The sequence below is a fragment of the Odocoileus virginianus genome, chromosome 17 (genome assembly GCF_023699985.2).
Source record: "Odocoileus virginianus isolate 20LAN1187 ecotype Illinois chromosome 17, Ovbor_1.2, whole genome shotgun sequence".
Lineage (NCBI taxonomy): Eukaryota > Metazoa > Chordata > Mammalia > Artiodactyla > Cervidae > Odocoileus > Odocoileus virginianus.
In genome coordinates, this window is record NC_069690.1 from 55,386,223 (window position 1) to 55,411,510 (window position 25,288).

At 55.6% G+C, this 25,288-nt stretch overlaps 1 long non-coding RNA gene across 1 annotated transcript in view; it reads left to right on the forward strand.

Annotated features, from left to right (window-relative positions):
• The first annotated feature begins 4,007 nt into the window (after positions 1-4,007).
• LOC110142684 (uncharacterized) overlaps positions 4,008-25,288 on the forward strand; it is a 156,982-nt gene continuing 135,701 nt past the window's right edge. The window contains exon 1 of the long non-coding RNA XR_002315387.2: positions 4,008-4,531. This is a non-coding gene — a long non-coding RNA (uncharacterized lncRNA). The remainder of the gene's footprint in view (positions 4,532-25,288) is intronic.

Consider the following 25,288-nt stretch of genomic DNA (forward strand, 5'->3'; position numbering starts at 1 on the left):
GGTTGTTCTTTAGTCGCTAAGTTGTGTCTGACTCCTTTGCGACCCCATAAGCTGTAGCCCACCAGGCTCCTCTGTCCATGGGATTCTCCACGCAAGAATACTGGAGTGGGTTGCCATGCCCTCCTCCAGGGGATCTTCCCCACCCAGGGATTGAACCCACGTCTCCTGCATTGGCAGACGGATTCTTTACCACTGAGCCACCAGGAAAGCCCCTCCTGAGAGAGGTACAAGCAAAATATCTCAGAGGGTGGAGAAGGGAAGGGTCAGAATCTTTGGGGAACACGAGAAAAGGCTGGGCTTCAGGAAGTAAGGGTGGAGGGTGGTCCCTCCTCTGGGCAAAGGAAGAGTTTTAACAGAGAAATCCAGATGGGCCAGCACGGGCGTATGTGAGGATCAGGGAGGGGCTGGGTTGCTTAAGTCATGGGCAGATGAATCAAGAGCCGAGATATGTTTTAGATGAATCAGGCTACACTGTGTCAGACGCATTTGAAGGTGCAGATGTTAGCAGTGTTGAAACCAGTTAGAAGAAGATGCCAGTGGTCCAGACAGAAGGAAATGAGAGAAGGTAGGAGAGGTGAGATGCTGAAGCCTAGGATAATGTAGAGCTTAGCAGCCGATGGAGAGAGCAGAGGGGAAGTGGCCCTGAGATGACCAGAAGGACAGATCTGGGGAGATGGACTGAGTCAGAAGGTCTAGGGAAGGGCCACAGAGAGGAGCAGGATAAGAGTGGGGTTCAGATGCTCTGAGCTGGGGAATCTGTAACCGAAAGTGGGGTCCAACTGCTCACCGCTCAAAGCCATTAAAGAGGCCAGGTTGGTAGAAAGGAAAGTTTGCTTTATTTTGGATGCTGGCTGCTGGGGTGGGCAGGTGGAAGCCTGTCCAAAGGCCTGGTCCTCCCCACTGATGATCAGAGGACAGGAGCTTTTATGGCAGTAGGGGGCGGTGGGGGGTGGGGGTGGTGGCTCCAGGCAGAAACAGCATAGTCAGCTCAGAAGGTCATCTTGAAATTGACCATCCGTGGTCTGACGTGCTCCCTGAACCCAAAACCCCTGCAGCGGAAGGTGAAGTCTTAACCACCGGCCCACCAGGGCCTGCACTGATTTTCAAATCACCTTGCAAAATAAGGAGGGACAGGAGAAATTTTCCCCACATTTGAGATGGAGTGAACAGGTGTAGAAAGGTGGAGTCCCTTCTCCAAGATCAGACAGCAGAGTCAGTACCGGAGTGGGCCAGGTGTTCAGACTTCAGCCTGGAGCAGTCAGCATGACCGTTCAGTCAGAAACACCTTCTGGGTGAGTGACATAAACCCTCCCTGACATAACTCAGGAGTTTAAATGGTGAAGACATGTACTTCTTCACCTAGCAAGATGTCTAATGGTAAGACAGGCTCTGGGACCAGTGGCTTCAGTGGAGGATCAGTGATGTCACGGGGGACCTCTGTTCTTTCATTTCAGCTCTCCCAGCACCAGAATGCCTTCATCCTGAAGCTGGTCCCTGGCTTGGGTGCAAATGACTGATGTTGGCAATCAAGGCTGAATGCTTCCCTGTGCACAAAGGAAAAGAGAAAAAAAAAAAAACCACCTCATCCAAGAGTGGAATATGTGTATACCCCAGGTGGTTCAGTGGTAAAGAATCCACCTGCCAAAGGAGACACGGGTTCTATCCCTGGGTCGGGAAGATCCCCTGGAGAAGGAGATGGCAATCCACTCCAGTATTCTTGCCTGGAGAATCCCTGTGGACAGAGGAGCCTGGTGGGCTATAGTCTGTGGGGTCGCAAAGAGTCAGACACAGTCTGCACCTCCTCCTTCCTGGGGGTGTGAAGGAGGAGTGGGTGAGGCCGAGACGTTTTCCCAGCACAGTTTAATCAATCTCCCACTCATCTAACTTGCTCCCTGGAGTAGAAGACAGGACCAAAGGGAAAAGGGAGGGCGTCTCAGGTGAAGATCTGGACCAGAGCTTTGAGATGGTTTGCATCACAAAACTTCTTGCGAAATCAGGGTAAGGCTTCCTGCTAATCCTCGGAGTAGCCCAGGGCCAGTCCCAAGCTCTGATTTCCCCACCACATGCAAGTTGGGATCCCTTTGAGCAATGCCGAATTTGATTTTGTGAGTTATTTGAAAAAGAGAAAGGCATGTTCTTAGATGGGTCCTAAGCCTTCTGTCACCTTGGGCTGCCGTACCTAGATGCCTGGGGCTTTCTGAAGCCACTGCATTCTTGGGGAAGTGTGGGTTCTGGGTCAAGCAGCTTCTTGCCCTCATGGGAGATGAGCTGGCAGCTGCGTCTTACCTGGAGTGATGCTGTCTCGCACCTGTGCTGATGTCCTCAAGCAGAAGAGTGTAGCTATGCTGCTTTCCTTCCTGATTATCTCCCTTGTATGTGCCTTTTTCCTACATCTTAGCCTTTGCCTTAGTCACTTCTACATCATCCTCTATTTTTCACTTCCTTTTTTCTTAAAAAAATCTTTTGGCTGTGCCCCCAGGGCCTGTGGGATTTCATTTCCCGGACCAGGCATCGAACCCGTGGCCCCTGCGTTGGAAGCACAGAGTCTTAACCACCGGACCACCAGGGAAGTCTCCCTGTGTCTTTTTGTTTAGCTATTTCCTCACCACTCCATCCAGAACCAGGTCAGACGCAGGCCCTCTGGACCCCTGGCTATTGCCCCCAGACTGGTTAGATGTTTGTGGTCCACGTGTGTGTGCTCTGTTGCTCAGCCATGTCTGACCTTCTGCGGCCCCACGGACTGTAGCCCACCAGGCTCCTCTATCCATAGGATTTTCCAGGCAAGAATAATGGAGTGGGTTGCTATTTCCTGCTCTAGGGGATCTTCCCGACCTAGGGATCCAACCCGAGTCTCCTGCATCTCCTGCATCGGCAGGAGGATTCTTTATCACTGTGCCGCCTGCCCACAGTCCATGCAGTCTCTTTAACGCCCCTGCTGTTATCAGGATAACTCTGGCCTCCTCTGGCCTGACTCCTGCTTTTCTCCCCCCAGTATATGCAAGTGTTGAACGAAGGAGAGGCTACTGCAGAAATCGGAGCCTGAATGACAACGGGCAGTGACAGCTCCAGAATTTTAATCTAGGAGGGCCTCAGGGTGGCAAGTGGTTTATCACTTAAGGTCAGGGATGGGGGGATAAGTCTGCCTTGTAGGATCACGTCCCTCTGGAGCCCTGTGAAAGGGAACAAACATGCTAACTGCAGGCTGACGGTCACACAGCAGCTCACTGATGGCAAACACGGCTGCAACTAGCTAGGTTTGTCTGACTGCAGGGTTACCAGGGGGTGGGGGTCACCCTGGGCAGAATTTAGCTTGGGATGTCCCATCTTATGGGCTTCCTAGGTGGCTCATTGGGAAAGAATCCGCCTGTCAACCTAGGAGACTCGGATTCAATCCCTGAGTCAACGAGATCCCCTGGAGGAAGAAATGGCAAACCACTTCAGTGTTCTTCCCTGGAGAATCCCATGGACAGAGGAGCCTGGCGGGCTACATAGCGGGCTACTCCCTCCCATAGCGTGGGAGGGAGTCACACATGACCGGGGGACTAAGCGCGCACACGGGTCCCACTTTATGCACAAAGACCGGCCTGCACCTAAAGGAGCTGACAGTGAGGCTGGAATCCCAGCCTGGTCTCGGAAATTAGGGCTAGGAAGTTAGGAAGAAGGTACTCTGCGCTTGTTTGCTGGAAGTTCAGTTCAGTCGCTCAGTTGTGTCCGACTCTTTGCGACCTCGTGGACTGCAGCACGCCAGGCTTCCCTGTCCATCACCAGTTCCCGGAGCTTGCTCAAACTCATGTCCATTGAGTCGGTGATGCCATTCAACCATCTCATCCTCTGTCGTCCCCTTCTCCTCTCGCCTTCAATCTTTCCCAGCATCTGGGGCTTTTAGACAGAACTCCATCTCCCGGGAAGCAGTTCGGCCCCGCCCCGCCCCCTTCGCACGCTCCGCCCGCCCCGCCCCGGCCGCTGCCGCTATATAAGGGCCGGATGGTCCGGCCGCGAGTAGAGCGCGCGGTGGCGCGGGCGCGGAACTGAGGTAGTGAGAACATTTACCCTTCAGCGGGCGGCTGTGGCTCGGCGCTTCTTACCGGCGTCTCTTGCTCGCCTGGCGCCCGCCCCGCACCGCCCGGGTCCCGCGCACCTGCAGACCCGAGGCCCAGAGTGCCTCTGCCCCTTGTGTTTTTCCGGGCTTGGCAGAGGGGTTCCTGGCGGGGATTCCTGGGGTCGAGCTGGTGATACGCAGTGAAGAAAGATGAACAGCTGCGTCCGGGCTGGGTGCTCTCCCAGCGCGGGGAGGCGGGCTGCGATCGTCGGGGTCGGCGGGGCGCAGCTGGGGAGCCCGGGCCGGCGAACCCGCGCGCGATCTCCGCGGGGACTGCCGGCGCTTTGGGCCTTGAATGGAAATGGGGATGGGGCCTCCGGACCCTCTACCTTGGATTACTTGGTGCATCTCGGCTGGGCTTGATGACCCGCGACCTCGTCTCCATCCGTGGATTGGTGCTTTCTACCCAACAGTCGGGTCGCTTCCCGGGAGGTAAGTCTCCCCGCGATTCGGGGAGGAGGGGATATAATATGACCCCCTGCGTCGCTTTATGAAGAAGGTCTTGCGCTTCTGGGTTGAGATTTTTGTTCTTGTAATTGACATCTTCTCAGAGGCCGTTTTAGCCATCGTCTGCCTCCAGGCGGAGCGGATTCACGGTGGTCATTGCCTATCCTGGCTCATCGGCCTTCCAACGCCGCCTAACCGCCTGCCGCCCCGCGGGACAGGGCCCCGGCCTGGGGAGAGGTCCGCGTCCTCGGGGTCCCCGCCCGACCCCCTGGCACTTACTGCCTTCTCAGCATGTCGCGCTGCGGGGCCCGTTACCTCGGTGAGCTCGCGACGTCTGCTCGCCGGCGACCCAGAGTGCGATCGAGGGGCAGCGCTTGGCGCCCCTCTCCCCGTGGGGGCGACGGGGCGGGGGGCGGGGGGGATGTCTCCGGTCCCCAATCCTGGTCGCCAACGAGCGGCTTTACTGCAAGGACCGCGCCACCCATCAGGGGGTTCACTGAATGGGTGAGAGGTGTCAGGAATTCCCTCCAATGCTGCTACCGTCCCCGCCCGTCAGTGCAGATTGTTAGTGGAAGAGGTGTCCTCGCCAGCCTCAGGAGCGGGGCCTTCCTCTTGAGTCCTGAGCTGAAAGCAAACCGCTTCTGCATCCACAGCTCCCCTCCCTCCTTTTGTGCGTGCGCCTTTCAGAGCAGCGCCCTGCCTTGTCAACAAGCAGGCCCCGGAGCACTTGTTTGCTGAGCGAATGACTGAGCCAGCCGCCTTGGCGTATGGATTAACCCGGGGCCGCCTTTCACGTTGCCTTTGGCACTTGGCCTCAACTGCCGTGACTTCTCCCCTGAAGCCCGTTTCCCGGGGATGCTTTCCCAGCCGGGAGATCCCCTCCCCTCCCTCCTCCAGCCCTGTCCGAAGTCTGTTTGTGATGGTCGCCTCCCGTCCAGCGGTCCCCTCTGCAAAGAACGCGTAGGGAAGCCGTCACGGGTCTCGCTTGGGTGCCAGTGCCTTCCGCGAGCACGTGCTTGGGAAAGTGGGAGAAGCAGGCCCCGCTGGAAGAAAAAAGACAATGTGTTGGTTCAGCTCTTCCCCCAGGAGCCAGTGTTCTGGCCACACCCGGGTCCCTGGCACTGCCTACCTGCTGCAGTGTGTGCCCTGTGGTCCTGCCCACCCTCTCTGGGAGAGGAGCTGTTGAAACTGTCCCACTGGTGTCCTGGAAGCCCACCTCTGCACCCCCGTCTGATTTTTAAAAGTAATCCGCTGCCCTTTCTCTGTCTTTTATAGAAAACTACAAAAAAAAATTGCAAAATGCAGGAAACACGCAGTTCCCACAGTAATGCTGGCAATTTGACATATTTCCTCACTGCTGAAAGCCCTGCAATGTATGCAACGCTGGTTCCCTCTCTATCCCCCACCTCCCCCTTTTTTTTTTTTTAACATTTCCCCACATAATGACTGTATTCGCTGCAGACACTGAATCATAGTTTGCGTGACAATTCTCCCGTTGTTGGACACCAAGGTATTTCCAAATTTTTACCCTTTGAAGTCATGCATTGGTGAGTCTCTTTTGTACATAAGGATTTGTCCATATTTTGAATTATTTCCTTTGGAAAATTCCCAGAAGTCACCCTTTGCTCTAAATCAGTCATGCCTAAAATAAAAGGAGTGCCCTTCTTGTGGACCTTTCCCAGGTGGGCTTGGAGGAAGACTGCAGCGCTTAGCCTGCAGGTAATACTGCAGCTGGGAGCCAGGATACAGTAGGAGCTCAGTGCTCACTGAGTGAATGCTGTGTTTTGCTGCCTTTTGTTTTTCCTGAAGCCAAGAGTTGATCAGCATTGGCTGTGAGAGTAACTTAAAATTTGCCTTCAGGGCTGGGATTGAAATTATTTTAGCAATGCCGGAGATGAAGATTTACGGGGAAGCTGGATTTAAAATGCTGTCCTTCTACAAATTATTACTAACTGTTTAAAAAGCTCATTTATTTATATTTATTTTTGGCTGTGCTGGGTCTTCGTTGCTGGGCAGGCTTTTCTCTAGTTGCTGTGAGTAGGGGCTGCCTCTGCTTACGGTGCATGGGATTCTCACTGCGGTGATTCCTCTAGTTTCGGAGCACAGGCTCTGGGCATGCGGGCTCAGTCCTTGTGGCTCCTGGGCTCTAGGCACAGGCTCAATAGATGTGGCGCATGTTTCTCCGAGGCATGTGGGATCCTCTTGGGATCAGGGAACAAACCCGTGTCCCCTGCATTGGCAGAATACTTTGAACCCATCTTAGGCCTCATTCACATTTTCCCAATTGTCCTACTAATGTTTTTTTTTTCTGGTCCACGATCGATTTCAGGATTCTGAATGGCAGAAAGAGCTGTCATGTAAAAACGTGAACGATGAGAGTGATTCAGCAGGCTGTCTTCTTTAAAAACCACTTATTTGAGGCATGATTGACATACAAAAAGCCATACATGTTTCATGTCGACAACTCGGTGAGTTTGGTCATACACGTACACCGTGATACTGATACCACAGTACATGCCGTAAACATACCCATCACCTCCAAAATCTTCTTCCACCCTCTTATTTACTATTTTATCATCTTTTGACAGCAAAAGCAGTTAACAGAAGAGCTACCCTCTTAGCAAATTTTCAAATGTCCAGTGCCTACATACGCAGTCATTCCGTCTTGTCTGACTCTTTGCGACCCCATGGACTGTAGCCCGCCAGGCTCCTCTGTCCGTGGGATTTTTCAGGCAGGAATACTGGAGGGGGCTGCCATTACCTCCTCGAGGGGATCTTCCTGGCCCAGGAGTTGAGCCTGCGGCTCCTGTGGCTCCTGCATTGCAGGTGGATTCTTTACCGCTGAGCGGTCAGGGAGGCCCTCAAGGATCCAATACAGGATCATTGACCACAGGCGCTGTGCTTCCCGGGCGAAAGCTTATGCATCTCGGCAGACCGTCTTTATTCTGGAGGTTTAAAACTGAGAAGTCTGTTCCCTCTTCTCCCGCAGGTTAACTCACCCCCTCCTCCCTTTTTATATCCGGCAGGGCAGATGAGTCCCTCCAGGGTGTGGAGGGGAGAGGACCCTTGGCCACGAGCGGGTGGAGCATCTCCGTATACCCTCTCCTTCCTCTGTGGACCTTCCCTGGGAGTGAGTCGTTTCAGTAGAAATTGGGTTACAGCCTGATCTGTCCTGACCTGCCTCGGGGGGTGGGGAGGAGGTGGAGGATGTCATCGGGGTTGCGTGAGAGCCCGCTGCCAAGCCCGGAACCCCCGTCGTCGGGGAGTCCGGCGCCCGCTGCCTGGGGGGTGACTCACGCCGCCTGAGCAGCAGGTGTGTCTGGTGCTAAGTGTGCGAACCAGCCCAGTGAGGCTGAGTTTCCCGGTGATCCAAGCAGCTCTAAAGGAGCACGGCCTCCCACTCCTTCCTTGGGGTGGATCGAGGGTTTTGTCCAGCCGTATTGGGCTGGGGAGGGGTCCCTCTCTTCTTTCGGGGTGAGCAGAGCCAGCCTGGAGGGGTATTTGGAAGTAACCACTGTGAATGGAAGCTGGCCCAGCGTCCTTGCATAAGAGAGCCCTTGTGTGGAGTTGAGGAGCCCCATGAAAGAGTTCCTTCTCCCTGCATCAGAGACTGCCGCAGCCCAGAGCTTCCCCCGACAATACACACGCAAACCCAGGCTGTCTTCTCCAGCCGTGGCTGGTTGCCTGCACGTAGAATGGAGCTGGTGTTTGTTTGGGATGAGGAAGTTTTGAGGTTACTTAACTCTCAACCAGACACGTTTCTGTCGTCCAGATGGAGTCTCTCGGTTACTGTCAGGGTCGCCTAGACTTGATTTTTCATATGGTCTCAGCCTTTCTATTATAGCTTGTAAACGGAAAGATGGTCATCCCTCTCCCCCCACCCCACCCCGCCCCAGTGCCCTGGCACAGACGTTTTCTCTCACCAGCCAGCTCCAGTGAGGATCATAACAGGAAGTCTCGGTGGGAGAGGGCTTCGGGATGCTGGAGCTAAACAGTCCTGGAATAGCCCTCTGTCTACACCCGCCTTCTTCCCCTGCTCCGTGACTCCTGGAGGGCCCTCCCTGCCAGCTCTTCCCAGACCAGCTGCTCCCAGGGAGCGTCCCCCTGGCCTGCACCCTGTGGTTTGCATAAAAAATGAATTGCTTGGCAAATTTGGTTTTAAAAAAGAGACTATTCTTAGCAACCGTCCCACCCCCCACCTTTAGAGGTTCTGTTTTGGTATCTGGGGGGCGGGGACGTTGCTTGAAGAGGTGCGTTTTTAACAAGCTCCCCGGGCCACAGATGGACAGTTGAAGAAACATGGAGTTGGTTGACTTTTTGGCCAGCTACAGCCAGAGGTGAGCCTTTTCCCTCTCAAGGGTATGCAGCTGCAAAGCTTCTCTGTCTTCCTCCTCTTTCAGGAAGTCTTCCCGGCTTACCTCCACCTGGTGTGGCACCCGCATGAACTTAATTGGTTTTGCTTGCACAGGTTGTGACCTGAAAGTCTTGAAATCGGGTGCCCTTCATATGTGGTTAAGGCAAAAGGGGCTGCATTTGGGTGAAGGATAAAGAACTGCAGTTCTGGGCTTCTGGAGTAGGATTTTCAGCCTCTCCTCTGCCGTTGTGAGTTTCCCCAGGAGCCGGGACGATGTCCCTTAAAAGGCAGCCCTCCCCGCCCCCCCTCCCCCAGGATGTTTGTTTGTGAGCCTAGGCAGGCCCTTCTATTTCTCTTTCTGAGCAGCATCATTCTAGGCAGTGTCGGCCCTCGACACGGAACTGGTTGGGGTCCCCACGCCGACACAGGAGAGTTGCACTCGGCTCCTTTGACAGGAGGGGGTGGTCCTGGGTGAATTTCTTGTTCTTTGAACTATGCCATTGGCGAGAGACGGTCTGTTGCAAACCACTCAGCCCCTCCTTACTCTCCAGACTCGGTTTGTGCGTGGAAAAACGTCTATGATCACCAGTCTTGGGTGATCACGCGCTGTGTGGAGAGGGCCTCGAGGAGGTTTGTAAGCTCCAGGAATGCTGAAGTGGCAAGTTCCTGTCAAAGAGCCCTTTTTGTGACGTGAATCATCATCTCCTCCCGTATTTGGTGTGTTGGTACAGGTTTCTGCACAGAAGGCCTGAAACCAGGGGCCTTCTGGAGTCAGTTGAAACAGACCCGGCCGCGTTCCGGCGAATGACTCAGGGACTGCAGCTCTGGGTCTCCTCGGATCCGGGAGGCTCCCGGGTGCTTGCAGAGGGCCTCCTATAGCGTCTGGTTTTAGTGGTTTTCAGATCCGCTGTGTACATTCATACATTGATGTATGAATGATGTCCTGTTCTTTGCCACCTTTTGGACTCTCGCCTGCCAGGCTCCTCTGTACGTGGGGGTTTCCAGGCAAGAATACTGGAGTGGGTAGCCATTTCCTCTTCCAGGGGATCTTCCTGACCCAGGGCTGGAACCAGCATCTCCTGCATCTCCTGCATTGTAGGAGGATTCTTTACTTGCCGACCCGTTGGGGGCGTGTAGGGTCTGATTTTGTTGGCTTTCAGACCCACTGCGTTTGCCTAAAATGTGGGCTGTTACTTGCACTGGAGTTTTTCCAGTGCTTTTGTGTCACACCCCATTGGGTACCACCTTCAGCTTGGTGACCTAAGTGTCACTCCCCTTTTCCAGAAGATATTAGAGCACAGTGAGGTAGATGCCCACCCAGGAGAGCCAGCCCCTAACTCTGAACCTTGCACACAGGTGACAAGGGAATATTCTGGAAGCGTCGATGGAAGGAGGTGGAGACAGGATTCATGATTTGAGGGAACTTTGGGGTGAATCCTCTCTGTCCACGTGTCCCACATGATCAGATTTTATATATGAAGTTTGCCATATGTAGGTTTTTTTGGAAAAAGCAATGACTTTTTCGTGGATCCCTTTTCTGTGTAGTCATGTGACCTAGAAGTGCCCCTTTGAGGCTGGCGGTCAGATGTCAGCTTTCCGTGGCGACTCCAGTGGAGCCGGGGTCCAGATGACCCCTGCTGGTCTGGAGTTTTCTCCCGGAGCTGTGAGCGGGCCCTGAAAGCTCTGTCTGATCCTGTTTGTCATCAGACGTCCCAAACACGTGTGTCCAGCCTCAAGGTAGGCTTGGGGTGGGGGCACTGGTGCTGAGAGGCTTTGCTGACCCCCGGGACCCCCGTGTGTCTGCGTCCCAGGTTTGGGCTCCTTTGTCTTTCCTGACCTCTGCACGTTCCCCTATGTGCTGGGTAGAAAGTGACTTTGTGTCTCTGGAGCCACCATGAACGTGGCTCTTTTTCACTTTTATTTTTTTCATTGTCATTTAAAAATAATTTTTTTTTTTTTAAATTAAGCAGCAAGAAACAAAGCAGTTACGACTGTGGCTGGACTGCAGAGCAGGGTGGCCCCCAGCCCGGGAGGAGGCTTCCTTTCCTTTGAGGGGAGGCGCCTTCCTGCGTGTGTGTTGACCGCTCAGTCGTGTCCGACACTTTGGGACCCCATGCGCTGCAGCCCGCCAGGCTCCTCCGTCCATGGGACTCTCCAGGCCAGAATACTGGAGTGGGTTGCCGTTCCCTCCTCCAGGCACTGGAGGCAGATTCTCTCCCGTCTGAGCCCCCAGGGAAGCCCCTTTGTGTGACCCCCGCCCGTGACCCCGCCCGTGACCCCTGCCCGCGACCTGGCCTCCTCTGGCTTCTCGTCAGACGTTTGCCCACGGTCAGGCAGAGGGAGTTTCTCTGAGTTGAAGGGAACCCGTGGCCACTGGCAAGCCGGTTGGGAAACGTAGAGGTTTGGGCATTTTAATTGAATTTCCTAAGTGGGCCCCAGGAGTGCGGTTAACCAGGGAGCTGAGCCGGCCCCGGCTTCGCATTCCGCCCTGGCCACTGGGCTTCTCCGCCTTTCCTGGAACCGCTTTACTCATCGCTTCCCGCCGCTCTCTTTCATCCTGGCCCCAGCCCCGACCCCTGCCCTGTGTGTGAACCTGGATCCTTTCCTCTTTTCCAGACGTTTGTCTGTGCCCCATCGCCCTGGGCATCTGTCCGTAGGGTGCTGACTTGGGGACGCTGCTGGTGTGGCTGGGCTCACTGGCTAAACTGCCCGTTGGATGTCTCCTGTTCCCTCTTCCTTCCGCAGCCCTGTGTAAGGGTGTGAAAAGTTCGAGCCCCTGGCCAGCGCCAGCTCCCAGGGCCATGATGCTATGTTGGGAAGAGAGAGAAGCCATTCTCAGGCAGGCGGGAGCAGGTGGTTAAGAGCCCGTTTCCCTCGGTCCTGACAGCCCCAGATGCGGGCACTCTCATCTCTGACATCTGGGCCTTAGAGAGTTGAAGGAGCAGCCTTACGGCCCCAGAGCTTTACTGGATGAAGCCCTGGTTCCCAGACAGGCTATGGCACGTGCCCAGCGCTGGGGTCCCATCCTGCCCCGTCACCAGTGCCCGTGTGACCTTGTACAAGTTGCTGAGCCTCTCTGCGTTCAGTTTCTCCTCTGTGGCTGTTGTTCAGTCACTAAGCCCTGTCCCACTCTCTGTGACCCCGCGATTGCAGCACACCAGGCTTCCCTGTCCTTCGCTGTCTCCAGTTTGCTCCCATCCATGTCCACTGACTCGATGATGCCATCCAACCATCTCATCCTCTCATGACTGGTTTGATCTCCTTGCAGTCCAAGGGGCTCTCAAGAGTCTTCTCCAGCACCACAATTCCAAAGCATCAGTTCTTCAGAGTTCAGCCTTCTTTATGGTCCAACTCTCACATCTATACATGACTACTAGAAAGGAGCAGGTGTCTTTTAATTTCCTCATCCATAAAAGAAGGGTGTTTTTAGGTGGGTCGATTTTGGTTGCCAGTTGTAGAGAAACCAGCTCTAACTGGCTGAAACCTTGGAGTTTGAGGGTGTCCACCTCACTGAGAAGCCTGGGTGTTGTGCTTTTGGGGGATCTTCTTGGCTTTGTGTTTTTCTCCAGTTCTTTTCATCTCTCGAGGAAGCAGACAGCAGAAGACTGGGCAGGCCCCCTGCCTCTGCGGACCCAGAGGGGGAAGGCAGATGTCTTTGTCTCAGCATCCCCGCGGGACAGCCCCAGAAGTGCACTCAGCCCCGGACCCGTCCCTGTGGCCGGGAGGGGGAGCACACCGATTGTGTCCTGTGCTCACATGCCCCACGCCTGCATCTGTGGGTGGAGGCCCTTCCCTCCCCAGAGCCACGGAGACTCTGCAAGGTGGGAGGATGCAGAGAGACCACCCCGGATGTTTACTGTGGATGGCTGGGCTCCTGGATGACACAGCAGAGTGGTCTGTGGTGGGGGCAAGGACTTGGTCCTCTTCACCTTGGGATTTGTAGGAGCAGGGCTGACTGATCATGGAGACTGATACAGGAATGAACCTCCGCAGTTCTCTCCTGAATTGCTGAACCCGAGAGTCTGTTTTTCACGGGACATCATCTCACTCCATCCGGGAGCCAGGAAGTCCAGCCTCAGAGTGGCCACCTCTTGTTCCTGGAACGGCAGCTGGTCCATGGAATGGTACCTCTCTCTGAGATTTCTTCAGAGCAAGGACAAGCTCCTTTGCTAACTCTGAGCATCTCTTAAGCACTGATGGCCCAGGGGTCCCTTGCTTGATATGAGAAGCCTTGCGATGGGAGCTGCAGACTTCTTGCCGGGCTCTTGTGTTTGGCAGCTCAGGGAGGAGATGGAGCTCCCCGTTTTAACCAAATGAGGGGCTCACCCTGGGGCAGCCACCGGAATGAGTCCGCTTGGACGGTTCCATACTGTTTGCACATCCCTGGTCCAGCTTGTATCCCAGCTTCTGGGGGCTGCTCATAAGAGACACAGCTGTGCTTTCCAGGCTGTTGGCCTCAAGGGGTGTGTGTGCGTGCATGCGTGTGTGTGCGTGTGTGTGCGTGTGTGCGTGTGCGTGTGTGTGCATGCCGCGTGTGTGTGCGTGCGTGCGTGTGTGCACGTGTGCGTGCGCGTGTGCGTGCGTGCGTGTGCGCGTGCGTGCGTGTGTGCGTGCGTGCGCGTGCATGTGCGTGCGTGTGTGTGCGTGTGTGTGCGTGTGTGTGTTTGTGTGTGTGTGTGTGTGTGTGCGTGTGTGTGTGCGTGTGTGTGCATGTGCGCACTCAGTCATGTCTGGCTCTTTGCAGTCCCCTGGACTGTAGCCCACCAGGCTTTTCTGTCCCTGGGATTATCCCAGGCAAGAATACTGGAGTGGACTGCCATTTCCTTCTCTGGGGATCTTGCCAACCCAGGGATCGAACCCATGTCTCTTGTGTCTCCTGCCTTGGCCGGCAGATTCTTTACTGCTGAACCACCAGGGAAGCCTGAGCTAAAGGTGGGGGACCCCACTTTCCTTATACAGGTAGCCATTGTTTGAGGAGCCGTGACTCATGCTCACCGCTTGTAGAGCTCTCAAAGGAAACCCTCCCGCCCTGACAGGTGCTCCTAGCCATCCTCATTCACTATCCGTAGAAAAGCTCATTGTCACGGTGATAGGTGGTTTCCGCTCAGCTGGGATACGAACGGCCTTTTCAGGGAGCGTGGAGAAGTGCAGGGGTGGGGGTATGGGGAAGGCGATCCATGTCAGGAAGCTGCCAGCCACTGCATGTAGTGTTGCCCCATTTAATAGATGAGGAAACTGAGGCTTCCAGGACTTAAGTTACTTGTCTGAAGTCACCTTGCTGGCCAGCAGCAGAGCCAGAAACGATCTGCTTCCAGGTTGGCACGTGACTTTTGTCCAGCTCGTAGTTGCAAGCTTGGCTTCCCGCTTCTGGGAAATGCTTAGTCGTTGTTGTCGTTGAGTCGTTGAGTTGTGTCTGGCTCTTTGAGGCCCCATCTGCAGCGTGCCAGGCTCCCCTGTCCTTCACTATCTCCCGGAGCTTACTCCAACTCATGTCCGTTGAGTCGGTGATGCCATCCAACCATCTCATCCTCTGCTGACCTCTTCTCCTCTTGCCCTCAATGTTTCCCAGCATCAGGGTCTTTTCCAGTGAGACAGCTCTTCGCATCAGGTGGTCAGGGTGTTGGAGCTTCAGCTTCAGCATCAATCCTTCCAGTGAATATTGAGGACATATTCTGGAAGGTGTTAGAAGTCAAAAATCATAGTGTTTTGACAGCTTTTCTAGAGCTCTCATCACCCTTCACTTCTTCCTCCCCAGTAACCCACCAGTAAGTCTAAAACAGTGCTTCCTCCTCTTTCTCCTGTCAGAGGTGAGGCCAGAATTCTTTCAGGAGCGGAGCTGGAAATAGACTTTGCTTTCCTCTGCAGAGACAACAGTGAATTTAGCGTGAAGAAGGTTAACACCAACAATTCATTGAGAGGTGCATCTACTGGAGTTTCCCTGATGAAGAATTCTCAGGAGCTGCTCCCCAAGTTCTCGGCTGTTCCCTTAGTTCTAATTCATCTGCTTTGCCGTCTTCACGTTCCACTCTACAGATGTAACATCAGGGTTGGAGAGCTACAAGTCACCACACACCCCAGTGGTCAGCGCAGATCAGGATTCAGATGCAGGTCTGCTTGTTTTCCCATAGGATGGTCCCGACTCTGTTCCCTTAGGAGGTGCGCCTGTCCAGACCGGGCATGAGTGTCATGCCCCTTGTTCCTGAAATCCCACAGAGGATGCTGAGCCCAGGGCTTACCGAGTTGGGTTACCATCATGTCTTCCATCTCCCTCAATTGTGAGCATGTAGAATGGGGATTGTGGGGAGGGCCTGGCGTCCTCGATGAAGAAGGCTTGAAAGGGTAGGGGCAGGTGTTTGGGTGGGACAAGAAGGTGGACTGGAGCATCGTCAAGGCATTTGATGGAAATGTTGTGTTGAGGATGCTGACTTTTATTTCCTGGACAGAGCTGTGTGCGCCTTACTCCATGAGTGCAAAGCTTCAATGAGTTTTCAGAGCAGGTGCACAGCCAGGCATGCCCTTCTGATGTTATACTTGGGAATGGAGGTGAGCTCCCTGATGCGGTGGGCTTCCTGGGTGGCCTTAGTGGTAAAGAATCTGCCTACCAATATAGGAGATGTAAGAGACTCGGATTCAGTCCTTGGGTCGGGAAGATCCCCTGGAAGAGGGCATGGCAACCCACTCCAGTATTTTTGCCTGGAGAATCCTATGGACAGAGGAGCCTGGCGGGCTCCAGTCCTTGGGGTCGCAGAGTCAGACACGACTGAGCGACTGAGCATGCATGTGCGATGCTGTGCCGTCATTACCACCCAATGTGATGAGGACCAGGCGGGAATACGGCCCCGTCTGAGCTGCGCTCCGTCAGCTGCCGTGTACTCTGTCCTTCCCACAAAGAACCTTTGACTTGTGTGGTTGGGAGGGTACAGGAATCCAGTATTCTTGTCCAGGAATTGCCAGATTAGACTTGAATAAACCCACCCACGGGCTGCTAACTCTCTACTTTTGCAGTGTTGTCTTTTTCCTCCAGTCCTTCCCTTCCCTGAGCTTCTGTAGCGCTGACAACCTACAGCGTTCTATGTTGTTTTTCAGTTGCTGAGTCATGTTCGACTCTTTCATGACCCCGTGGACTGGAGCCCACCAGACTCCTCTGTCCGTGGGATGTTCCAGACAAGAGTATTGGAGGTTGCCGTTTCCTTCTCCAGGGGGTCCTCCCAACCCAGGGGTCAAACCTGAATCTCCTGCTTGGCAGGCTGGTTCTTTACTGCTGAGAGACCAGGAAAGCCCCAAAGCACTATATCCTGCCTGTCAGTGTCGGACGCGACTGACGTGACTTAGCAGCAGCAGTAGTGTTTATTGTCTCGCGTGCACGGATCTTTTTTCTTCAGGGACATCAGAAGTGTGTGCTGTCTGATCTCAGAGCACCTGGCCTGATGCCAGCTCCAGTACAGACCATGTGGCTCGGTGGTCTGACTGGCCCAAGGCTCATGCAGGTCTGTCATCTTGCTGCTCTGGGTCTGTGGGTGCTGGGTCCATGGACTCCATCTAGGGGACCCCAACGTCGTGACTGTGGGTGGCGGGTCTATGTTCCCTGTCTACCAGACCCCAACACTGTGTCTGTGGGTGGTGGGTCCATGGGCTCCATCTAGAGGACCTTGACACCGTGTGTGTGGGTGCTGGGTCCTTGGACTCCATCTAGGGGACCCCGACACTGTGTCTGTGGATGCTGGGTCCATGGATCATGTCTAGGGGACCCCAACACCACGTCTGTGGGTGGTGTGTCCATGGACTCTATCTGGAGGATCCCAGCACGTTCTGTTGGAAGAACAGCTGCAAGTCTCTTGCTTTCAGAAGGCCTTCTCCTGGTGTGGTCCTGAGCGCTTTGTGCCGGATGACGGGTGCTCCGCCGAGAGCCCTGGGTGTTGCCCGTCTCAGGCCCTTACTTTTCTTACAGTTTGGCGACAACTTGTGTCACATCTGGGTCCTTGGTTCCCTCCCTTCGGACCATAGACGTGGACTAAGCGGCTCCTTGATTAATTTCAGCCCAGAGGATGTTTGCCCTTGCTCCCCTCACTGCTGTGGGCGGATGACCCGAGCAAGGCAGGCAGGAAGAGACCCCCGGTCCTTGCCAGCAGTCACACCACCCTACCTTCGCTTGTTGGAGAAGCCCTTGGCTCAGCTTAAACAAAATCAAAACATACGTCAGGCTCGTGGGGCCGTCTTATGAAACATCCTTGATGATAGTTTGGGATGTCCTTGGGAGTCTGTTAGGGTGACCTTGTACCAAAATCAACACCTTGAAGAGTAAACAGGGGAGTTCGCTGGCGGTGCGTGGTTTAGGCTCGGAGCTTCCACCGCAGGGGGCGAGGGTTCAGGCCCTGGTTGGGGAACTAAGATTCTGCATGCGGCGCGGCCAAAAAAATAAAAAAAGAAAATAGTAAAATATTCTTTTCAAAAAAGCGAATGACCCGCCTCACCCTGTGGATGGAGAGGTTTTTGTTTCTCTAAGGGCCTTCGGGCACCCTTGCCTCCCACTTTCCGGAGTGAATGTTTGGATTCAGTCTGCCTTCCAAGGACTGATGATGGAACAGACGCTCTTCACGTAGGAAAAAACAAGACGCGCTTCTTTTCTGCCAGCTGGTGGTTCACATCCTGGGTTTGGGAGGCTCCCAGACGGGGAGCCGGCAAAGCAAACAGGTTTGAGTAGAAGTCTGCTCCTGGGGCCCATGCTCTGCTGGCCTCTTCTCAGGCTGAGATATCTTCCTACAACCTGGATTGTTCTGGGGAGTGAGACGTCCTCCCCACGCCCCCTCCCCTTCCTGCCCTGACCTCCCTCCCTTCCTCTTAGGGAAAAAAAAATCCTTCCCTCTTTCAGCATCCATGTCTTTAAGAATTCTCTCCATTGTCGCCGGGACAGAGACCCTTCTGTGAGAGTCTGTTGGAGGCCTGTCCTCGGTGACACCCCGCCCCCCGTATTAAAAGACCATTGGAACAAGTTCCCCATTCTCCTCTGGAGAGGGTCCCCCTGTCCCGGGCCAAGCCACTCTTAAGGGAGCGTTTATCCTGGGACACTCGGTTTACAAAGCCCGCTGGAGTGTCAGATAAGCTCCCTCAGACCGGCGAGGGGAGGAGGACAGAACTCCCTTTATTTCCAGCCCCTGCGGGGAGACTGGCAGAGCCTCGTGCTGGAGATGGGGGGGTGCTTCTGAGGAGCCTGGGAGGGGCTTGGGCAGGGCTGGTGCTGAAGGGTGAGTGAAGAATTGGCATCTTATCATTTTAATTTTGGGGGAATCTCAGCGTGGGGCTCTAACTCTGCTGAAATCGCCTCGCGTCTCCTCTCTAAATCGCTGAGATTCTCTTTGGCAAGTCTGTCTCCATCTGCCAGGTAGAGATTGCTGGTTTCTTTCGCTTACCTACTTGGATTAAAAATAAAAACACCTCCCCCACTTGGGGGGCCAGGCCCCAACTGTGTGTGTTTGTTTAGAAGATGCCTGATACCAACTCTGGGTAGCAGACATCTGGGGTACATTTGGCCACCTGGGTGTGTGCACAGGAGTGTGTTGTGGGTGTGGGTGTGGGTGGTGTTGCACTCGGTCGGCGTGAATCCCGTCTGGGGGCGTGGGCACCCCTGCCTCCTCAGGTGACCGTAGCTGCAACTGTTTGATGCGGCTGCATGCCTGCTCGGTGACTCAGTCCTGTCTGACTCTCTGCGACCCCGTGGACTGTCGCCTACCAGGCCCCTCTGTCCTGGGAATTCTCTAGGCCAAAATCCTGCAGCGGGTTGTCATTTGCTTCTCCAGGGGATCTTCCCGACCTAGGGATTGAACTCGGGTCTCCTGCATTGCCAGACGGATTCTTTAGCACGGAGCCACCAGGGATGCCCTACTATCTGGGGTAGCCTTTTTGCAATACGTGGTTTCCACTCGGTCCTGTAAATGAGACGTTTCCTTGACGGGCTGTCCACGCTGGAGTGTCCTTTGTGGACCCGCACGTGTGTGGATGTCTCGGTGCTCACCGCGTCCTCCAGATCCTGCACGCTTGGCTCAGAGAAGGAAAGCGCTTTCCCAGCATCACCCAGCAGGGGCCTGCGGGCGCCTGCAGCCCCACTGTGTCTGCTTCTGAGGCCTCTGTCGGCTCAAAGCTGGAGGCCGGGTGGAGGGTCCCAGGTGGGAGGAGGGCAGCTGGGGGGTGGGCAGGAGCTGAGGTCCCCGCGGAGTGGAGGCCTCCCCCGGCCCTTGCCCCCTGCATGGGCCACGCTTGTGGTTTCGTCCACTCCCTCCCCGGCAGGGCTGGGACCTGCTGCAGGTGCCAGGGAGTGGAGCCGAGTGTCGCCGTCTGCCCTGTGTCCCTGGCACCGTGTGCCCTCGGGGAAAAGGGGTGCTCAGCACCCATGGGCCCCAGCTCCAGGGGTCAAGCGGCAGGCAGGCCAGCGCTGGTGCCCTCGGTCGGGGTCGGGAGGGAGGCGCCTGGGTGCAGCGGCAAACAAGCAGATTGGGGAGCCTCGCTGGAGCTGTGACCGAGGAAAAGCCTTGGGGAGGGGAGCCCCGACCCAGCTCTCGGCCCCAAATCTGGGACCCCCCTCCTCTCGGGGCAGAGCAGCCGGCCCTGGGGGTGGACTTGCGTGCGTGAGTTGCGAGCTCCGGGTGGGCTCCTAAAGGCCCTAGGGGCCCAAGCTCCACCCTGCAGCCCACCCTTCCTCTCCTCCAAGAGCTCACGGCCCAGAGCGGGTGGGCAGAGGTCCGGGGCCAGCGAGAAGGCCCCCCACCCGAGCCTGAGGGCCGAGGTCAGGGTCCGTGCTTGCACATCACAGCGGCCAGGCGCTCGGGTGCCCACGGCAGGAGGCACCTGGGTCTCTGTGCAGAGCCGCCGGCCTGTCCACCTTGCTGACGGCGGGCAGAGCCAGTGAGACTCAGGAGTCAAGGTGCCCACCTCCTGGGTGGTCGACTTCTCCTGATGCAGCTGGTGAACCGGCTCAGTAAGCGTGGGGTCAGGGCTCCAGGCAGTTGGCTGCAAAGGTCCGGGGTGGGGGGGCTGCTGTCTCCTTTTGCTTTCTTAGGTGGCTCAGGGGTGAAGAATCCGCCTGCAATGCAAGAGGATGCAGGAGATACCCGTTCCACCCCTGGCTCGGAAGAGGAAGAAGGAAGATGCCCTGGAGAAGGACATGGCAACCCACACCAGGATTCTTGCCTGGAGAATCCCCAGGACAGAGGAGACTTGAGGGCTACAGTCCACGGGGTCACAAAGAGTCGGACATGACTGACGTGACAGCATGCATGCGCAAAGGCTGGAGGCTCAAGGGTCGGTTTTGTGGACTCTGGAGCAGTCCGTGTGCGGGTCTGTGTGTGGGCAGGGTGACACGCGTCTTACCCGTGTCCTCCGGCAAACCCCGCCTTCAAACAGCCAAGTCCTCCTGGCTGATGGTCACCTGTCGTCGGACCCCAGCAGCTCCTCTGATGGCACCTGACCGACCCCATGCCCTGGAGCAGCGGGGAGGAAAGTCAGTCTGTACTGGTTAATCCTTCCTGCCCCTGTCACCATCGACTCTGCCTTCCTGGGGATGAAAGGTGTGTTTTGGGGAGCCCACCGAGCACCCTCCCGCCCTCTGTCCGCCGCCTTCCCTTCAATTCCAGGCCTGAGCCGGAGGAAGGGAGGAAGGGCCTGGTTCACGGATGCTGCAGCGTCTCTCTGGACCGAATCTTCACCTGGTACCACGCGGAGGGGGCAGCCCCGCTACGCAAGCCTGTCTCTCTCTCTGCCTGACATACGCCCCCTGTTCCGTGGCTGGGGGAGGGGGGCCCTTACACAAGGAAGACTTCAGACGGGACTGGGGGAGTCGGCCGGGTGAGCGGGGCTCGTGGCGGGAGGGGGGCAGCCTTGTCATTTATTAGGTCTGCCGAGACAATACGGGGCTTGTCTCCAGGGTACGGAGGTGCCTGTGGAGGGCGGCCAGGATGGGAGCTGGCAGAAAGAAAACAAGCGCAGGTCTGCCGAAAGTGCGGGGACCCTGGGGCAAGGAAGAAAGCACCTTTGTTCGGGGAGGTCAGGGCCCGCGGGGGCGGGGGCGCAGGCAGGGGGTGTGTCGGGGGGACTGGAAGCGAGGCTCCGGTCCCTGGGGCCTAACGGGGCTCAAGAAGGGGACCCTCGCTGGGTGCAGGTCCCGATGCCCTGCCTTCGGGCGGATTTGGGGGAACCACTTCCTTATCAGCCCTGCCTCCCTGAGAAGAGACCTGGGCTTCGGGAGGGAGGGTGGAGAGAGGGGTCTGCCTTGAAAGTGGGGTGCCTGGGGGCGCTGCAGTTTCACCTGCCGCTCAAGCTGGCTGGAGAAGCCTCCAGAAGATGGGTGAGGCCCCTGTGCGTTGTGCGTGGGGGTCCTCTGACCTCATGGTGCAGACAGGGACCTCGGTGTCTGCAGGCAGTGGGGAGACCCCCCCCCCAATTCCCCTGCCCTGAGCACCTCCCCACTCCCCACGACTTCATCTCTCCGCTGACACCTCTGCTGCCCCTGTGGACGTGTGTCCCCAAACGCGGTGGTTCGCCCCGGCTCCTCACCAACGGTTATTTGCTTTTTAACCCGACGGGGCTTGTAGACCCAAAGGTGGTTTCCCAGCGCCCTCTCTCTTTGGCAGAAGGGATGACCCTGCAGTCCTGGGAGAATTAATTTGCCCGTTTCATGTGATGAGCATGTGTGGGGGCCTCCACAGGGCATGGCTGGCCCAGGAGAAGGAAAGAGGACCCCGTCCCTCTGGTGGGGGCGCCACTTCCCCGGCCACAGCCCGGACTACCCGTGAGAAGCCCATGCTGGGTGAACTTGGACTGCCGCCGCCAGCCCGTGGGAGCGTGGTGGGGATCCTGTGGCTGGATTTGGACTCGGCTCAGCGCTGGGCCGCCCAGGGACCTCCACGCCCAGGGAGATGCGTGGTCTGAGATGGAAATCCTGCAGCTTTGAATCTGACCTTGGCTACTGCCGAGTGATAAGTTACTGATAAGCGCTCATGGTATTAGCTAATAACAGCGATTGCTGCCATTCTATGTTCTATACATTCTAAGACAGACACACACCCATGCACAGACACATACATGTAGGTGTGTTTGGACACACATACAGGCATGTTTGACACATGCATACACACAGGTGTGTTTGGATACACACATGTAGGCATGTTCACACATGTAGGTGTGTTTGGACACACCTGTATGCATGTTCACACACATGTAGATGTGTTCACACACGTAGGCATATTCAAACACATCTAGGCATGTTTGGACACACATGTAGGAATGTTTGGACACACATGTAGCCATGTTCACACACATGCAGACATGTTCACACATGTGTAGGCATGTCCACACACATGTATGCTTCTTCACACACATGTAGGCATGTTTGGACACACATGCTTGTAGAGATGTTCAGACACACACATACACGTAGGCATGTTCACACACATGGGCGCGTTCACACACATATATGTAGGCATGTTCGGACACACATTTGTAGGCATGTTTGAACACACACGTAGGCATGTTCACACATGTGGGTGCGTTCACACACATGCATGTAGGCATGTTCGGACACACACGTAGGCATGTTCACACACGTGGGCATGTCCGGACACACACGTAGGCATGTTCACACACACATGTGCGTGTAGGCGTGTTTGGATACGCACACACGGGTAACACGTGTGCATTCATTTCTGCAGTGACCTTGTGAGGCAGGCGTACTGTCCCTGTCTGACAGATGAGGACCTCGAGGCACAGAGAAGATGCGTGACTTATGAAACTCACACAGCTGGGAAGGGGCGCAGCTGAGACAGATGCGGGAGGGACCAGTTTTCCCCGAAGGAAACAGCTGTGAGCTGTTCGGGGTCAGGGCCTCCTTTGTGGTGTGTCAGGAGCCCAGGGCCGAGGAGGTGCTGCCCAGCCTGGCTTTGCATCTGAGCGGAGGGCTCGGGGGTTTCTGGGGAGGAAGGGAGGCTCTCGGAGGCAAGGTTCTGCCGGGCGGGTCCTTCTGTGGCTCGTGCACCGCCCGGCTTCGCTCCCTGTGACTCGCGGGCTCTCCTACTGCTCCCTGAGCCCCTGCCGTGTGCCTGGCCCACAGCCTTCTTCACACGAGCTGCCTCCTTCCCTTGCCATGAGCCTCAGAAGGGACCGCTGATGGGCGTGAGTGTCCGCCCAGCATTGCAGCTGGGAGGAGACGCAGCTGGGATTGAACCCGACCTCAGGGCGGGAGGGACGGCCCTTCCTCTGCCCTCCTGCTTCGGGTGCGTTCCTGCCAGCCCCCAGCTCCTCTGAGCATCCCCCCTGCAGAGCACCCCACCCCTCTACCCTTGGACTCTTCAGCACTGACTTCTTAGATCCTGGTTATGAGGTTTTGTCCTCAGCTACTTTGAGTTACTTTGTAAGTGTCTCAAAAGGTGGTAAACAGGAAAATGGCCTTTTTCCTATTGCTTTTGTTTCCCTGGAAGCACCTACCTTAGCGCCAGGCGCACTGCATGGATCTCTCTGTTGTTGTTTAGTCGCTAAGTTGTGTCTGACTCTTTGGGACCCCGTGGGCTGTAGCCCTCCAGGCTCCTCCATCTGTAGGTTCTCCCAGGCTAGAATCCTGGAGTGGGTTGCCATTCCCGTCTCCAGGTGATCTTCCCAACCCAGGGATCGAACCCCTGTCTCTTGTGTCTCCTGCACTGGCTTACCAGGGAGTACCTGTTAAATTAAAAGAGAAAACACCAGAAAGTGGCATTGGAGGGCCTGTGAGCTGTGCCTTCTGGCGACATTACACGTAGGAGTGAATATTATTAGCATCCTTTTACAAGTGACAAAACCGGGGCTCGGAGAAGTTGGGGAGTGTGCTTGGGACCAAAGAGCTGGGAATGGGCTCAGCCTTTTCGACCTTGAAGCCCGGAGTCCACCCAGCTGACCATCAGCTGGGACTGTGTCCCTGAGGTTAGGGGACAAGGGACAGCCTTGGTCAGGCTCACTCATGCCAGGTGACAGCTTGGAGACTGATGGTCAATTCTTTTCCCTCTGGCCTGCCTGCCTCTGTGGAGTGAAGTGTTAGTCGCTCAGTCGTGCCTGACTCTTTGTTACCCAATGGACTGCAGCCCACCAGGCTCCTCTGTCCATGGGATTTTCCAGGTAAGGACACTGGAGTGGGCTGCCATTTCCTTCTCCAGGGGGTCTTCCTGACCCAGGGCTCAAATGGGATTTCCTGCAGGCAGGTTCTTTACCAACTGAGCTATGAGGGAAGCCTGCCTCACCACCAGCTTTTTATTTGTAAGCTAGCTTTATCAAGATTTGTTCTGCTGCTGCTGCTAAGCCGCTTCAGTCGTGTCCGACTCTGTGCAACCCCGTAGACGCCAGCCCACCAGGCTCCCCCGTCCCTGGGATTCTCCAGGCAAGAACACAGGAGTGGGTTGCCACTTCCTTCTCCAATGCATGAGAGTGAAGTTGTGTCCGACTCGTAGCGACCTCATGGGCTGCAGCCTACCAGGTTCCTCCATCCATGGGATTTTCCAGGCAAGAGTACTGGAGTGGGTTGCCATTGCCTTCTCCGAAGATTTGCTTTACATACCTTAAAATCCATCTATTGTAAATGTACAACCCAGCAACTTTGAGTAAACGTGCGGAGTTACGCGATCATCGCCACAATCCAGTTTTAGAACATTTCCATCAGCCCCCAAAGGTTTCCTGGATGCCTGCTTCCTGCCTTGGCAGGTGAGGTGTTTACCACTAGTGGCACCTGGGGAGCCCTGCTTCTTCTAGAACCTCCCAATCAAAGTGCTGACTCAGAATTCCACACCGTGGGCCCTGGATATGCGACGGAGAAGTGGACGTCAGGGCAGAAGCCAGAGAGAACGGTGTTCATGTGGTTTGTACATGTCTCTGATTTTGCACATCCTGAGGTTTAGAAATGCCGTTGCCCACTTCTCTATCCCCCCACTTCATGGCAAATAGGTCGGGAGGCAGCGGAAACCGTGACAGACTTTATTTTCTTGGGCTCCAAAATCACTGCAGATGGTGACTGCAGCCATGAAATTAAAAGACGCTTGCTCCTTGGAAGAAAAGCTGTGACCATCCTAGATAGCACATTAAAAAGCAGAGACATGACTTTGCCAACAAAGGCTCGTCTAGTCAAAGCTGTGGTTTTTCCAGTAATCATGCATGGATGTGAGAGTTGGACTATAAAGAAAGCTGAGTGTCAAAGAATTGATGCTTTTGAGCTATGGTATTGGAGAAGACTCTTGAGAGTCCCTTGGACTGCAAGGAGATCCAACCAGTCCATCCTAAAGGAGATCAGTCCTGGCTGTTCATTGGAAGGACTGATGCTGAAGCTGAAGCTCCAGGACTTTGGCCACCTGATGTGAAGAACCGACTCGTTGGAAAAGACCCTGATG